The sequence below is a fragment of the Schistocerca gregaria genome, chromosome 4, assembly GCF_023897955.1.
Source record: "Schistocerca gregaria isolate iqSchGreg1 chromosome 4, iqSchGreg1.2, whole genome shotgun sequence".
NCBI classification, from domain to species: Eukaryota; Metazoa; Arthropoda; class Insecta; order Orthoptera; family Acrididae; genus Schistocerca; species Schistocerca gregaria.
The window spans coordinates 332,695,675-332,712,340 of NC_064923.1; positions in this window are offsets into that span (position 1 = coordinate 332,695,675).

Genomic DNA, 16,666 nt, shown 5'->3' on the forward strand with positions numbered 1-16,666 from the left:
TACGCACTTGGAACCACATACTCACTCTCTCTAACTACTCTTTCTCTTTTTCAAGTTGCCGTACAAAATCTTGCATACATCACGTCTACTGCAAAGTTTTTACGACATAGTTTAGCGCAGGATGTGGAACCTCTCGTAGAGATATCTGCAGCTACTGCAAGGAACGAAAATAGCACCTTAAAAGTGAAAAAAAGTTATGAAGAGGAGGAAGAAGGTAGTATATGAATTTTTAGTTCATAGATAAAGAGCTAAACAGTTTTATCATTTCATGGGGGACCACTACCTGAATATACTGCATGCATGTTTTCGAGGTGAAGCAGAACACTCCAGAATTTCGTACCGCATTGAATAAGGCGTTCTGTTCCTTTCAGAGCTGGCAGTCTTATAATGGTATCGCTGAAAAGTGTGGCTCTCGTTTTAAGCGGAGTGCTCTTGGCATCATTCCTACGCTTGAAGTAAATGTGGTACTAAGCGGAGGAGTTCGGAAGTAACCAGCTCACTGACGCCCCATCCGCCGCTCCAAACATTTTACAAGCTTCTGTAAAGACAAACCAGGAATAAGAAAAAATGAAATTATGCTGTGACGGTTGTGCTGAACAGAAAAAATTATGTGGTGTCACTAATGCAGCTTTCAGACATATTCAGTGTTTTTTTTGAGATTACATTTCTTGCACATGCTCAAGTTATATTTAAATACACAGGGCTTTTAAAACGATGAAAAAATTAGTACCAAAAACTTACGTACATTTTGTACCAGAAGAGTACCAGCTCGTTTATTGAGTTCATATTCTTGGTGTCACCTGGCAGCTTCGTAACTGGAAAGTTGTAGGTAGTTCAGTTGTCCAGAAAAGGTAGTTTTCGAGAAATCTGGCATGAGAATATTTCATCTGAGCTTAAAATGGATCTCTTCCATGGAATATTACTGTTTAATTACTTTTTGTAAAATCCAATAATTTATATAGTGATTTACAAGATGCAATTAGTGTTTCATTTTTTATATTAAATACACGAAAATGGTATATGTTTTTAATGACAGAAAAATTAAATGATTTTGTTGGAAAATTGTGTTAGCTCCAAAACAAAAAAAAGCGAATTACCTACCATTTTCACGATTTTTCCCTGCATTTTATCTGGGTTTAGAAAATAAAACTTTAATTTTGTGCCATAAACTAGACTTCAGGAACGAAAATTAAGTAGTTCGTTCAAAATTTGTTTTCCCTGAATTTTTTCAGTTCTAGGAGAAACATCATCTTGAAAATAAGCTCTTGAATCCTAGAACGGAAAAGTGTTCGCGTCTTTACACGTTGTACTGTATTGCTAGTCTTGGACAGTGCTGGAGAACACGATTCAAGATTATTAAACAATGCGATATTATGCACATTTATTCGTATATATATTAACTTAGTGATAAAAGACCTTTCATTTCACCTTTTAAAGCCATAATGAAATGATTTCTCTATGATTTACATTTATTTTTGGCTAATAACAGTTATTATAAAATTTTAAGGTCTATTAACAGCTGCTTGTAAATAAAAGACTCTCATTATTTCATTAATCTTTATACAAATTTCGGAAACAATAAAATTATTACTAGAAGATTCATACGTATACGATTGCAAAGAATGGCATTATATCAATGTTAGATCTTTAATAACAATTTCAAAATGAATTCAGATATAAAGTTAGCAATTAGAACTTTTCCATGGATCATCTAATCTCCGTTTGCTGGTTGTTTCTTTTTCAGTTCTAATGTGTAACTCTCTCTCTCTGAGGTGTTCCTGTTTCGATTTCACCATTGTAACTGAAAAAATACGTCGGAAATACAGCTCCTAAATTCCCTGTTGCTACAAAACTTTCGAAATAGATCGTCTAACTAGAAAACGTCTATTTTACTAAAAAAATCTCAGAAAAACAACACAGCGTGTATCATTATAACTTTTAATTTTCCCCCATCGTCTGTGAAAAAAAAAAAATAGCTGATGCAGGTGAGACATAATGAAGCGAGTCTCAGCAGGCTCGCGCCGGAAACTTTAAACATTATGAATATCGCTACGTAAAAGCAGTCTGAGGACCATCCTACCTACAAGGCTTACTTTTAAATAAAATGGTAGGCTCTTAACATTTAGAATGAGCAGGTCAAGAATATTATAGTGCGTGTATTTCATTTATCTTCCTAAACATATAGTCATAGTGATGAATTCTTACAGGAGAAAACTTTTTCTGAATGTATACAGGCTTGTAACGTCGTTATTTTTATATCATTAACGCATAGTCTTGCTTCATTTGGAGACTCCGTAGGCTCAGCCATTTTAAAGAGTCCGAAACATCTCGATATTTCATTCTTGCTGTGATGAATCTGATTCGCCAGCTGGACCGGATGCGATGGGAGTCGAAATCTGTGAAGCGTAGAGGTTTGCTTCACGCAAGGAAAAGGAAAATGGTCAATTTTGGTCTCTAACCTCCCGCCCAATCCCAAAGAAAGCAGATGTTGACAGGTGTGAAAATTACCGAACTATCAGTTTAATAAATCACCGGTGCAAAATACTAACGCGAATTCTTTACAGAATTAGAGAAAGCTTTTGACAATGTTGACTGGAATACTCTCTTTCAAATTCTGAAGGTGGCAGGGGTAAAATACAGGGAGCGAAAAGCTATTTACTATTTGTACAGAAACCAGTTGGCAGTTATAAGAGTCGAGGGACATGAAAGGGAAGCAGTGGTTCGGAAGGGAGTGAGACAGGGTTGTAGCCTCTCCCCGATGTTATTCAATCTCTATACTGAGCAAGCAGTGAAGGAAAAAAAAGAAAAATTCGGAGTAGGTATTAAAGTCCATGGAGAAGAAATAACAACTTTGAGGTTCGACGATGACATTGTAATTCTGTCAGAGACAGCAAAGGACTTGGAAGAGCAGTTGAACGGAATGGACAGTGTCTTGAAAGGAGGATATAAGATGAACATCAACAAAAGCAAAACGAGGATAATGGAATGTAGTCGAATTAAGTCGGGTGCTGCTGAGGGAATTAGATCAAGAAATGAGACACTTAAAGTAGTACAGGCGTTTTGCTATTTGGGGAGCAAAATAACTGATGACGGTCGAAGTAGAGAGGATATAAAGTGTAGACTGGCAATGGGAAGGAAAGCGTTTCCGAAGAAGAGAAATTTGTTAACATCGAGTATAGATTTAAGTGTCAGGAAGTCGTTTCTGAAAGTATTTGTATGGAGTGTAGGCATGTATGGAAGTGAAACATGGACGATAAATAGTCTGGACAAGAAGAGAAAAGAAGCTTTCGAAATGTGGTGCTACAGAAGAATGTTGAAGATTAGATGGGTAGATCACGTAACTAATGAGGAGGTATTGAATAGGATTGGGGAGAAGAGAAGTTTGTGGCACAACTTGACTAGAAGAAGGGATTGGTTGGTAGGACATGTTCTAAGGCATCAAAGGGTAAAAATCGTAGAGGGAGACCAAGAGATGGATACACTAAGCAGATTCAGAAGGATGTAGGCTGCAGTGGGTACTGGGAGATGAAGAAGCTTGCACAGGATACAGTAGCATGGAGAGCTGCATCAAAACAGTCTCAGGACTGAAGACCACAACAACAACAACCACCTCCCTTGCTTCGATAATCTACGAGTTACGTTGCTGTCAAATCAAAGCCAACATAACAATGGAGCCACGTTATGTAAGAAGACTCAGACTGGCTGGCGGTGAACAGCTAGTGGCTACACATGTGTATCTACGACCCTGTATTTCAGCTGTCCCAGAGTAAGAATTTTCTTGCCAGTGCAAATATGCCAGAAAATAATAAGAACTAGATAGAAACAAAAAGAAAGACGCACACTTCTCACGGTTTGAACTGCACGAGCATACGACAGTACATCTGCGTCGATCGATAGTAATTCGTTATTGGAGGCCTTTAGTATTTGATGCTACAATGAATCTGCCCGTTTATCTATCTGTTAGAACAAAAAAATCGAAATCGAAACGCTTTAGAGACAGTCGAGTTAAAAAATTTGGCAACCCAAGATCAGATTATCCAAGGTAAAGTCCACTGACACGAAGTTACACTTATTCTTAGTTTCATCATAAGAATTTCGTGACGGAAATATTACGTCTAATGGTTGTGCAGGGTTCTTTGAAAGTGAAGTGGTACTGCATTCTCCAAAAAAATAAAAAGCGCAAACGTCTAACAGAAAAACTTCAGGGAGCGTTAATCCTTTTAGACGTAAAAACACCCACAAATGTGCTGTATTTTCTGTTTTTCATCTCCAACTAGAAGGCACTAGAATGGTTCAAGCTTTTATTAAAGTGAATCCACAATAGAGTCTAGTCTTCCATTAATTTATTCTCCTCTTCTAGTTTCGTGTATGAAATGTACGTTTCACTTAGCTCAAAGGCATGGGGAATAATTAATTGCTTGTCTTAAGTTATGTAACGTGTGGGCTCCTGCAAGACCAAAAGACTTGAATGGCCAGTGTAATCAGTCGTTGCCAAGGGAAAAATTTTTACCTATTTGGTGCTTTCTGAACAATAATGACCAAAGTCACATGAGAATCCGATACTAGGCCTGCAATGTTCGCTAGTAATTGGTTTTTCCATCCTGCAGAGTCTGGGACTGTAGTAAACACGTGCGAACTCCGTCGAGTTGCAATCATGGCGTGACGCCATTCAATAACCCGCATTTACCTAGTGAAAGAAGACAGATGTCAGTGTCACTACCAATTGAAAAGCTTTTTTGTACTTTTAGCTACATTTCAATAGCAGTAATGTATAACCCAAAACGTAGTACACAGTAGGCTACACCCTGTCACTCTTTGTCAGTACAAGATTTCTAAATCAAGTGTACATGCTTCAGAAATAGCGTCACTTCATAATGACTGTTGTGGATTATTAAAAGGTATATGATTTGTTAATAAGGTTAGATGCCTCGCAACAGTGCTTAAAAAATAAGATTTTTCAACCGAATTCTTTATCCTAAATCGATTGAGAAATTTTACATAGCTAAAAAACAGCGCGAAATGAAATGTTGCTTTTTCTTTTTCCACAATGAAAGCAAAGCTTTTGACGGAAAAGTAAATCAGAAAACGACGCTGCACAGTCTTATGCGTCGTAAAATGTTTTGGCAGAGCGAAAATCGAAAAAGTGGATTTTCGCTCTTCTTTAATCAGTCGCGCTCCTTGTTCCTGCTCTAAGTGTGACTACAGCAGTGAATGGGATTGCTCTTGTGGATATGTTGAGAAAGATGCACACACCTACAAGAGCGCCTCTACTTGCCTTCGGGACAGGCACAGCCGCATGGCGCCCAGGGTTAAGGCTCACAGGTGCACGCACACGTTGAGGGTTGCGGCTGGTGGTTATTGAGGGAACCCTGAACGGGAAACGGTACGCCAAGGACTTGCTGCATGCTCATGTGTTACCTCTGTTGTGACAGTATCGTGGTCTCATTTTCAACACAACAACGCTCATCCACACGTGACAAATGTCTGCATGATGTTGAGGTACTCCCATGGCCTGAAACATCCCCAGATTGTCCCCAAGAGAACCAGCTCCATCGTCAACTTTGCCCCAATGCAAGTATCTAGGATACCAACGACAAGTTACAATTGTAGGCTCGCTTACCACAGGAGATGATACGACGGCTTTGTGACACGCTTCCAAAGCGAATCAGTGTGTGCATGCTGGCAGAGGGGTGCAACGTCGCAGCTATGTTTGGGGACATTAATGACAAATTCTCTGTAAATTTAAGTCGGTTTAGTAATCGCTGAAATAATATCACATACCTCTCAGTCCTTAAAGTTTCAATCCGTTACCTTCTCCCCTTCCGTGTGCTTTACTTTTCTTGTCTGGTTGTGCTAATAATAAGATGACTTGAACGAAATGGATAATGTTGAAACCATAGTAAAATAAATGTACTTCGCTGCAGGCTATACTGGTTCGAGATTGTCAACAATACAAAGAACCTGTAACATATTTTCTCGGAATTTCTTTTTTATTCATAATGCATCATTAGTAATATGTTTCCACTTAAGGCGAGTTACTGCAGAGTGTACACATCCGTGTCACGCTGCTTCCATGGCTGTTTGATTAAATTGCAAGTAAAGGCACAACGTAGGTATTCACCACATCTAAAAGTTGATGCCGGCCGTAGTGGCCTAGTGGTTCTAGGCGCTGCAGTCTGGAACCACGCGACCGCTGCGGTCGCAGGTTCGAATCCTGCCTCGGGCATGGATGTGTGTAATGTCCTTAGGTTAGTTAGGTTTAAGTAGTTGTAAGTTCTAGGGGACTGATGAGCATTTCCTGTAAAGATCATCATCTTTGTTTTGTCTTACTCTGTTATGCTAATCAGTCCTATACTGATCAGATGAAGCGCCATCTGTCGGACATATTTTGAACTTTTGTATTTTTTGGATTCTAATAAAAACCCATGTCATTCCAAGCATGTGTGTCAATTTGTACCTCTCTATCTACATTATTACGTGATTTATTCAGTTTTCAGATTTATACTCACTTTTTGATCACCCGGTATTTCAGCTTTTACTTCTGTTTACCATCCGTATCAGGCGCAAAATACGTCTTGATGGAAAAAAAGTCGCGTAACAAAAAGATTTTAGCACTATTTAATATAGAATATCTTGAAACAGCATCGTCCTCGGTAGTACTCAGGTGAAATTTAGTGCACTGCGAGTAGCGGCATATCCTTCACAAAATGAAGTGTCACGTGTGAGGTGTGGAGCAGCTACGAAACACGGCCCTCTCGTTGCGACACTTGCCGGCAGGCGTGTTGTTATGAAAGATACGGGGCGGGCGGTCGTGTGTCGCGATGCTGCGGCCGTCCCGTGTTTACAAGGCGTACACTGTACAGCGTCGCGGCTCGTAACCGGTTGAGGCAGCGCTAGCGCGGCCCTCTCTTTCCTCCTTGTAAGGGCTGCGCGCTGACGGACTGCCGCTAAGTCCTCTGCCGTGGCAATTTGTCCTGCTCCACAGCTTCTTCTTTCTAATTTCATGTTTTGTCTCTTTTCTTCTTTCCATTTCCTCTCTAATACTTTTTATTGTTATTCGTATCCTCTCGTAACATTGTTAGTGTTAGTGGAAGGTAGCTTTAATGGGTAAATTAGTAATAGTTAACTTGCACCTAAGTCTTACAAGAAATAAGATCAAAGCAAAACTTGCTGCCTGAACGGTCTTCTGCCGGCAGAGGAAAAGGTCGTAACTATATAGGGTGAATAATCACGCCGGTCGCGATGGCCGAGCGGTTCTAGGCGCTTCAGTCCGGAACAGCGTGACTGCTACGGTCGCAGGTTCGAATCCTGCCTCGGGCATGGATGTGTGTGATGTCGTTAGGTTAGTTAGGTCTAAGAAGTTCAAAGTTCTAGGGGACTGATGACCTCACATGTTAAGTCCCATAGTGCACAGAGCCATTTGAACCATTTGAATAATCACTTATGCCTTGTGGCAATTTTGTTTTCGTCAACCGGTCAAGAAATTGAAACAGGGCTTTCACCATAGAATAGTACACAGTGGGACACGTAATTCTGTATATACCGTCCGTTAGAAATGGTCCGAGACTGATTTCATTCCTGGCGTATGAACGAGGAAGACAGCGGCTGGAATGCATCCAACACATAATGGATAGCGTAGTTTGACCGTATTACTCTGAGACGAAGAGATTAGCACAGGAGAAGAACTCGTGGCGGGTTGCATCGAACTAATCAGAAGAGTGATGGAAGAAAAAGAAGTAATTTACCAGGTGCGAATAGGACTCCGTACAAACTTAAATATGTATGTTGATAGCTCATCTATCCCGGGAATCGAGAATGTCGATGATTTTTGCTTGTTATCGACATCGATACTGGCAAGATATCGATTCTGGGAATTCAAAGGCTTTCGGGAACGTTTTGATTTTAAGTCTGAATTTCGCAAACAAATGACAAAATAAAAACTTTTTTCGTGTGATATGATTACAGCTTTTATCGTTCTAGGTCAGTGGGAAGCAACTTGCACGTTTCGATGGGTTCGTTTCCGAGTATCAAAATTATGTGACATAAGTGGCCGTATTTTCTGATTACGTTGACACAGAAATTTACATTTATTATACCGCCAACGGACTATTGATCTTAGCATTTCTCTCTCTCTCTCTCTGTGTCTACCCTCTCCTATAGTTGTCTTTTAAGGGTTCCGGACCTCAATCAGTATAAACATCGGAATCCTTATCGGAGCACTTTATTGTCCGTCTGTCTGTCCAAATGTCAACAGACCCCCTTTTCGCCAGCCGCGGTGGTCTAGCGGTTCTAGGCGCTCAGTCCGGAACCGGGCTACTGCTGCGGTCGCAGGTTCGAATCCTGCCTCCGGCATGGATGTATGTGATGTCCTTAGGTTAGTTAGGTTAAAGTAGTTCTAAGTTCTCCGGGACTAATGACCACAGATGTTAAGTCCCATAGTGCTCAGAGCCATTTGAACCATTTGAACCATTTTTGAAGACCCATTTTTCGAGTTGACGTATAAAGTTGAGATTTTGGGCACGTATGAAGATCTGCCGTCCCTTCGCGTTGTAGGAACAGAAAAAGAGACTGAAGCTTCTAAAGTCAATGCAGTTAAAAGATATGTCCATTTAAGCCACACATTTCGATACGCGAAAGTTCACTCATCAAAAACTATAGGGTACTTACCGCTGAATCATAAAATTTGAGAAGAAGCAAGGTTTCACAGTACAAGTAAAGGAAAAATCTGAAAACGTAAACTTGATACATCTACTTGTTCCTGAGAAAAAGGGATCTTAGCACACCGGCGGACTGACAGACAATAGAATAACAAATTATTTTTCGTGTGATGTAATTAAAAATTAACAATTTTCGTTTTTTATTTAGTTGTACTGTAAAACCCTGCTTCTTGTCGAATTTCATGATGTAATGCTACGTAACCTATGGTTCTTGATGAGTGAGATTGTCAAAATATGTGGCATGAATAGACATATCTTTTGATTGCATTGACTTAGAAGCTTCAATTTTGTACATCGCCAAAGGACTGCAAATCTTAGTACGTGACATAAATCTCAACTTGATACGTCGACTCGTTCCTGAGAAGCAGAGTTTTTTACATTTGGACAGACAGACGGACAATAAAGTGATCCGATAAGGGTTCCGTTGTTTATGCCAATTGAGATTCGGAACCCTAAAAAAAAACAGTTGGAGAGGGGAGGGAGGAAGAGGGAGAGAGGGAGAGAGGGATAGAGAGAGAGAGAGAGATAGAGAGAGAGAGAGAGAGAGAGAGAGGGATAGAGGGATAGAGAGAGAGAGAGAGAGAGAGAGAGAGAGAGAGAGAGAGAGAGAGAGAGGAGGGAGGGAGAGAGCGGGAGAGAGAGAGAGAGAGAGAGAGAGAGAGTCAGTAACTGCGAGTAGCAGCTTGAGCAAACAACATTAAGCAACGGATGTGCATTCGAACAGTCAATTCAGAGTTGGTTTAATAAACAAGAACGTGCGGCCGTAGTGTGTCAATGTTGTGTCACAAACTGCAGTGCAAAAACATCTCTAAATAAAGTGTTCAACACTTTCTCCAGAATATTTTGAAGAAGAAAAAAGCGGTGTAAAGTTCGTTGCGCACACCTTGACTCTCGAAGATAAACAAAGTCAGGTAGACGCCTAACGTGACTTGAAAAACCCGTCAGTTCTTCACTGGAGAAAATCATCCGGGGTGGTGAGAATTGGTATTATCAATATGAACCTGCCACGAATCGACAAACTGTAGAACGGGTTTCTGATGGTTCTACAAGCCCGGAGACGCTGTGAATTTGACAAGCGAGTTGAAGAACATTCCATAGAAGGACTCTGCTGACAGTTTCACGTGGTTGTTTGAACACTTTGTGCGTTGTTCCCCATAGCTTGGAAGCGGGGTGACTATGTAGAAATGTAGAACACCTAATGCATTAAAATTACCACTTCAACTTCTCTATATTTAATCAATTTAGTCTCGAAACTTTTTAGACAAACAGGTTTTTGCAGCAAGAAGATAGGTTGCGCAACTGTGATTTAACGTAATGCATCTTGATTATAGTTTGGTCTCCAAATATATAAGGTTAGCTACGTCTCCTGCACTTGGAAGTAAATGCATATTACTTGAATATCAGAACGAACTTATGGTTCATTATTTCAAATGTGTGTTACTCCCAACTTTAGGAGAACAGCTTTTGTGGGAACGAGTTATCAGTCGATATGCTTGACACAACGGCGGAGCCCGGTGTGAGAGCCACAGATGATGTTTACTTCGCAGTAGGCCACTACAGCCAGCTTGTCTCATATATCGGATATTTCTGCGTCAATTTTTAATGCCGACATTAACAACAGTTATACCACTGTCTTCATTTTATCATCAGCTTTCGAATGCCGTTAAGAAACATTTTTGTCCATTTTAAGAAACCATATGTGCTTCAGTAGCCCAGCTGGTACAAGTGGATGAAACATGCAGAATGGGACCTACAACTTAACAAAGAATCCAGACGGCGAGTCGTTTCTGGAGATTCTTCACATCGTTGAGATGTGAAGGCTGGATTAAAGACAGACTGGAATATTCCTTGATTCGACCTGAATTCGATCCCGTGACGCCTCGGTTAGTATGCATGCACTTTACGAGCAGACCAACATGCACAACAGTTAGCTAGGTGACAGGTTTTCCATAAACGTAAATAAAAACTCACCACTTATAACTCGATTTTTTGTTTCCTTCTTAGTTTTCCTTAGCTCATCCATCTGACATGCAGGTTTATTGTGTTACTCTCTTAGGTACGCGAGCACAAACAGATATTGCAGGTAAGAAGAAAACGAACACTAGAACCATGCCAAATGGAGTACGTGATCTGTTAGGTACGCACGTGTAAACATTGGTCATCAAATGAGCCATTTGAGTGATAGAAGATAATGTATGTTTACAAAAAGCCACTGGCCCTTCTACACTAAAATGACCGCAGGCTATTTCATGTTTGTACTGACTCCGAAGTCACTACACAATTAGAGTCAGTATTTCTTCAACACTAGTACTCTCAGGGAAAGTGATAAATTTCATTGGTTAAAAAGTTGTGGTAAGGAATACGTAGTCACCAATGTCAGAAATCGGACGAACTACCTGTTCGCCTTAACCTTTTCACGAAACAAAACGTACTGAAAATTGACCATCGATATGTGATACACATAAAAGTATTACGGCTCTGCTCATAAACTCACGCTGTAAACAGTAAACAGACACAGCGATGCGAGGAGCGTTCTCTCAGTATCCTCGCCTTGAACATTGGTTCGCTGCGTGACTCAATTTCTCGTTCCAGCCATCTTGTACAACAATACTATCCCTATAAACAAATTCTGAACTTGCGTATTTTTACATCCCTTAAGCAATGTTCTCTCTCTTTCATCTTGGCTTCTTCCAACAAAAAATTGAAATGACAGTTACCATCCCAATCTAAGTACAAACTTTTTCTCCTTTGCAACTCCGTCTTGGGCTACACCTATCTGATTTTGTACGTACAGGTATAAATATGTACACTGCATATATTACTCACCTATGAACGTAATTTTTTCATATTATTCTCAGGATATCGACTGTCCTATTCCGCCTTATGCGAAAGATTGCTTTCTCTAGGTATACGACGGCTATATGCGTACATAGCCCGAATTTTCTTACTTGTTCCTTTCATTACTATGTGGATGTCCGGATTGCTTCACTGACATATTTACCTTTTGTGAGCCGAGAACGATCTTCACCCAGTATGGTACTAGCTCATCTTTGTCTTCTTCAGTACGCTATCCCAATGAGCAGGTAACCAAATTCAGGTGTCTGATGGTTTTCACGTTTGTACGTTCTTACCACCTTTACTAGTTTTCAGTGTGATGTCAGTAACTTATTGGAAACTGGACAAGTCTCCAGATAATCTTTGTATGCTAGCATATCTGTTTCCTGTAACGTTCACTGATTTCAACACTTCCGAAGAGTTGTCTTCGACTACATATCACTGCCTTGAATTCAAGTAATTTTAATTTCAAAGTCTGACCACATTAGTGAATCACTTCAGCACTCTCTTCGTATTGTGTATTGTCCTGTCGATACCACTTCGGTACGATTCTTACAAACTGTCATAGGATAATATGGATCTCAGTTAGTCTGGCTGGAACAGACAGCTGCAACTACTTATAGGGCTACTGGATAAGCAATGGCAGTAGCAAGCAATAACGGGGAATCTGTAGTATGGAGTCTTAATTTTTCCAATGAAAGGACACGGTGAAAAACTGTGAAGACAATATTCAGAGACGTTTAGAAACAGTGAACAGCTGATCTAAGATGACACATGTCTGAATGAAAGCCTAGAAGAGATGCAGTAAACGTTTGTGAACCATTGTGAGTTGCCGTTTCTGATCATGCTGTAAGCGAAGGGTAAGCGAAGCCTCTAATAGTAGTAAGAGTTGTTTGTTGGGCCACAAGCTTTCGCCTTCGGTCGGTAACGGGAGCGAGACATTTACTTCGACTTAAAGAGCTGGCGCCTTGCTGTATCAATTAGCATGCAAATGGTCGTAAAGGGTCGGTTACATTAAGGTCAGAGTTTAAGGAACCAGCAACATGGACGTTATTAGAAGCGGATCATGAAGTCGAACTGGACAAGTAAAGTGAAGGAAATCAGCCTTTGTCCATTCAAAAGAACAGTTCCGTAATTTAGCGGAAGAGATTTAGGGAAGCAATGGAAAATCACTTTCATTTTAGCTGTGTGAAAATATGAACGTTGTTCCTTCTGAATAGTGTATTAACCACTGCCCCCTCTTGCTTGGATTAAACTGGAAACCTCATGGATACAGAGTGGGTCGTCGTGCCTCCCGCACATAAACTAAATTATACTTTGGCGTGCTTGTAGAAGGGTTACTTAATAAGCAACTCCAGTATTCGCCTTCGTGAGCACGAAATGCCGAGAATGATGAGTGTGCCACACTTCGCCTACTGTAAAGCGGCCCAGCAACCTCCACCGACGGCCGATTATTATAACGTCAGCAGAATCGTTTTATTGCGCTGTTGCCTGCACGAGAATGGCATATACATGGCAAGACGTGGCTCTGAACAAATGTTCTAATAAACAAACGAACGAGGGAGCTGGTAACCTGCTTAATGACTTAGATGCAAGAAATCCTGTACGTGTCTATTGCAAACAAGTGTATGAAAACGGTTTTCAGGCCAGTGACGAATGTGGGTTTCCACAGGGGCAAGCCGTCAAGAACTGATAGTGCTGATCTAGCACATAAGATAAGAGACGTTTATGAACATACTAATGAAAAATTCTACATTTACATATGCAAATATAGTCTGCAGTCGTTGTACGGTAAATGGGGGTCTGGAAATCGTATATTTCTGTCCTATTACATTTTCGTATTGAGAGAGGGAACACTGCCTATACGCATCTGTGCTTGCTCCAGTCTCTTATCCTACGATCTCTGCTCTAAATATACGAGGAGGTTGTAATCAAAGAGTAGCTACTCACAGAGCTCCAGCGTAAACTACAAGTATCGAATGGCTACGAAATTTGGTATATATTCCAATGCGTTAAGGCGTAACCGTTTTATACTGAAAAAACATAGTTCCAGTTTGAGTCACCAGTGCTAATCTGGCGCTGCAGCTGCAAGAGAGACGTGTAGAAATTACATTGAAATGAACACCCTTAGCTGCTTACAGGCGTTGACATATGTCAATGGGGACAGATGAAAATGTGTGCCCCGACCGGGACTCGAACCCGGGATATCCTGCTTACATGGCAGACACTCTATCCACCTCAGCCACCGAGGACACAGAGTATAGCGCGACTGCAGGGATTTATCTCTGGCACTACATTCGTAGTGGCCCCGCCCATTATACTCATTACTCGCGGCGCGTTGCCGATTCCCGTAAGAGTTCGGGCACTGTTAGTGCGTTCGCACAGAAGAAGACGATGGTCAATGTCCGAAAGAACAAATACCATCTTAGTATATACGTGTAGAAATGTTTCCATGTGTAATGGATTAGGAACGGGACGTGCGCAGTAAAAGTCAAACAAGTGAGAAAGAAACAATGCGGATCTTATTAGTAACCGCCGCTTTCATAATTTATTCAATATAACGACCGGAAACGTCGAGGAGATGCTGTACATCGCCAGCTTTGCTCCTGGTTGCCACAATTGGAATTAATTATTTTTTCCAAGGTAAATCGGTTCCGCATTAACGCATTAACGTATCTACGAGTTTTTCTGGCATACGATACTTGCTATCCACACTGGGCCACCGTGAGTGGCTGTACATTATCTATAACCATGGTAGCAGCGTATTGGTCGCACAGTCTTCTTGGAACACAGTTTCTGTAAATTAAACCAACTGGTTTTCCCGAGAACTACATCGCCTTTCTTCCAAATATGCCTATTTAAATTCCGTGAGAATTTCTGCTACACTTTCTCATGTCCTATATTGAACTGTTATGAACCTAATAGTGCGTCTTTGAATACGATTGCAGTCAACGCTACACGACGACTTCAAACACTGGAACAGTACGCTAGAACTGGTCGCACTAGGTTTATTCCACGAAGAGTGAAGGACCAAACCAACGAAGCTCGCACCATCAAATTTTCGCTGTAATCTTCAGGTCTGCTTTATTTTCGTCTCAATCCCTGAACATAAATAATACAAATGTTACATTCGTAATCATGACATGCCCTAGTAGCGAGTTCTATACGATTTCCTTTGCATTTGGATTACACTTTCTCGAAACTGTTCTTCGACTTTCCTTCACTAATACTGAATTTACGTGATCGTTCTACTGCATGTTGCTTCTTAGCATTACACCTAACCGTTTATACGCCGTGATTAGCTCAGTATGTTTGACGCTAATTTTGTAATCAGGCACTATAGTGTTTTTTCTCTTTGTTATAAGCATCCACATTTAAGAGAGCTGCTATCCGTAATACGTTGGGAGTTAAGAAAGTGAGTTACACGCGTCGGCCCACATTAAGATCATTACCCAATAAGAGTGTCCATAAACAGAATAGAGTATATATTTCGGGTTTTCTTCAGACACATTTTGCTGTTGTACAGACGACAGGTGCATCACCGTGTGTGAGTGAAATAGCGCAGTAACGGGAAACGTACTCCTAAGGAGAAGTACACGAAACATTGCGACTCATGTGGACAACACGTCTCAATTGCATAGAGATTCGCCGTGAAATTCTGGCGATACCCTCCGCCACACACCGTCAGGAAGCTTGCGGCGTATGGATGTAGATGTAGATACATGGAACAAATGCAATGTCACGTCCACCCGCAGTGAATGGTGCCAACAATCTAATCAAAGCTACACAGACACTGGTGACGATGATCAGGGACAACAGATGTTCGACTAGCTGAAAGAAAACCAGGGCCGCAGCAGGGATGTTATTTTCCAACGACGTTCACTTAGCGATTTCCAAAAGGCTCCATGACCAAAGAGAGGATTTGTTTCATCGAGGAAGTTTCGACCGCTGTTTACAAAGGCATGGTGACGATTTTCATAAATAGTGTCATGTACCTGGGTCACATTGAAGTGCAGCGTACTCTCAAGAGAGATTTATGTAAAGGTTTTTTTTTTTTAATTACTGCTACCAGTCACAAACTTTGTCAACCATTGTATTACTTGTTTATTTATCGACATGTTTCGAGGGTTAAAACTCATCTTCAGGCTAAATCGCATTACAAAAACAACTTTACAATACGGTCATACTGATATTACATAGTCTTTTCGTAAATTATGTGGTCATCGTGTGGTAGAAGAGAAAACTTAGTAAGAGGCGATGTCACTTTGGATGCTGGACTGATGTTTGCACGAAAATGTTTTGTAACGGTCACTCACTTTGCTCTTCTGGCGTGTCAGTCTCGCTGTGATGTGTTGTGGTGTATTCATTTCAGTGGCGGTCGAATGGTTTCGATTTGACCATCCATTTGTCGATCTATGTGGTGTCAGATGTTTACAAGTCGTCTGCACGTCTTGTTACCGTATTACAGATACAGGCTGATGAAATACATTACAATATTATTGAACACATCATGATATAAACTATTTTTCTTACATATTTCTAATCTATTGCTGGGGCAAGAGTCAAACGAATGTCATGTTACGTATCTTTCATTCTAGGAGTACTGTAGTGAAATTGGAAAAGAAATGTAAATTTTTGAAATCTGTCATTTCATTCAGGACCTCATTATTCCCTATGTGGCCATGACTGAATATTTCCATTTCTACCAAGATGTCCATTTTTCAGCTCTTTTCTAAATTATGTAGTACTTTGAGATAGTTGTCTATTGTAACACTGTGTCCTGTTTCAGTTCTATGTTTTGCTATGGCTGATTTATTCGGTTTGCCAAGTCTAAAACAGTCCATGCGTTCTTTAAAGCGGGTTTTAAAATGTATTTCCGTTGTTTTTGTAACTCCGAAGGTTTAAACCTCGAAACATGTCGCTAAAGAAATAATATAATAGTTGACAATGTTTGTGACCGGTAGCGGTAATTTAAAAAAAAGTTTTTACATGTTTCTAGGGAGAGTTGTGGTCCAAAAACCGTCAAAATGGCTTCAAATTCGTTAATAGAGGTTGCTTGCCTTAATACAGGAGGTGTAATAGTGTCAGATACATAGCAAATAAACCATAATGAT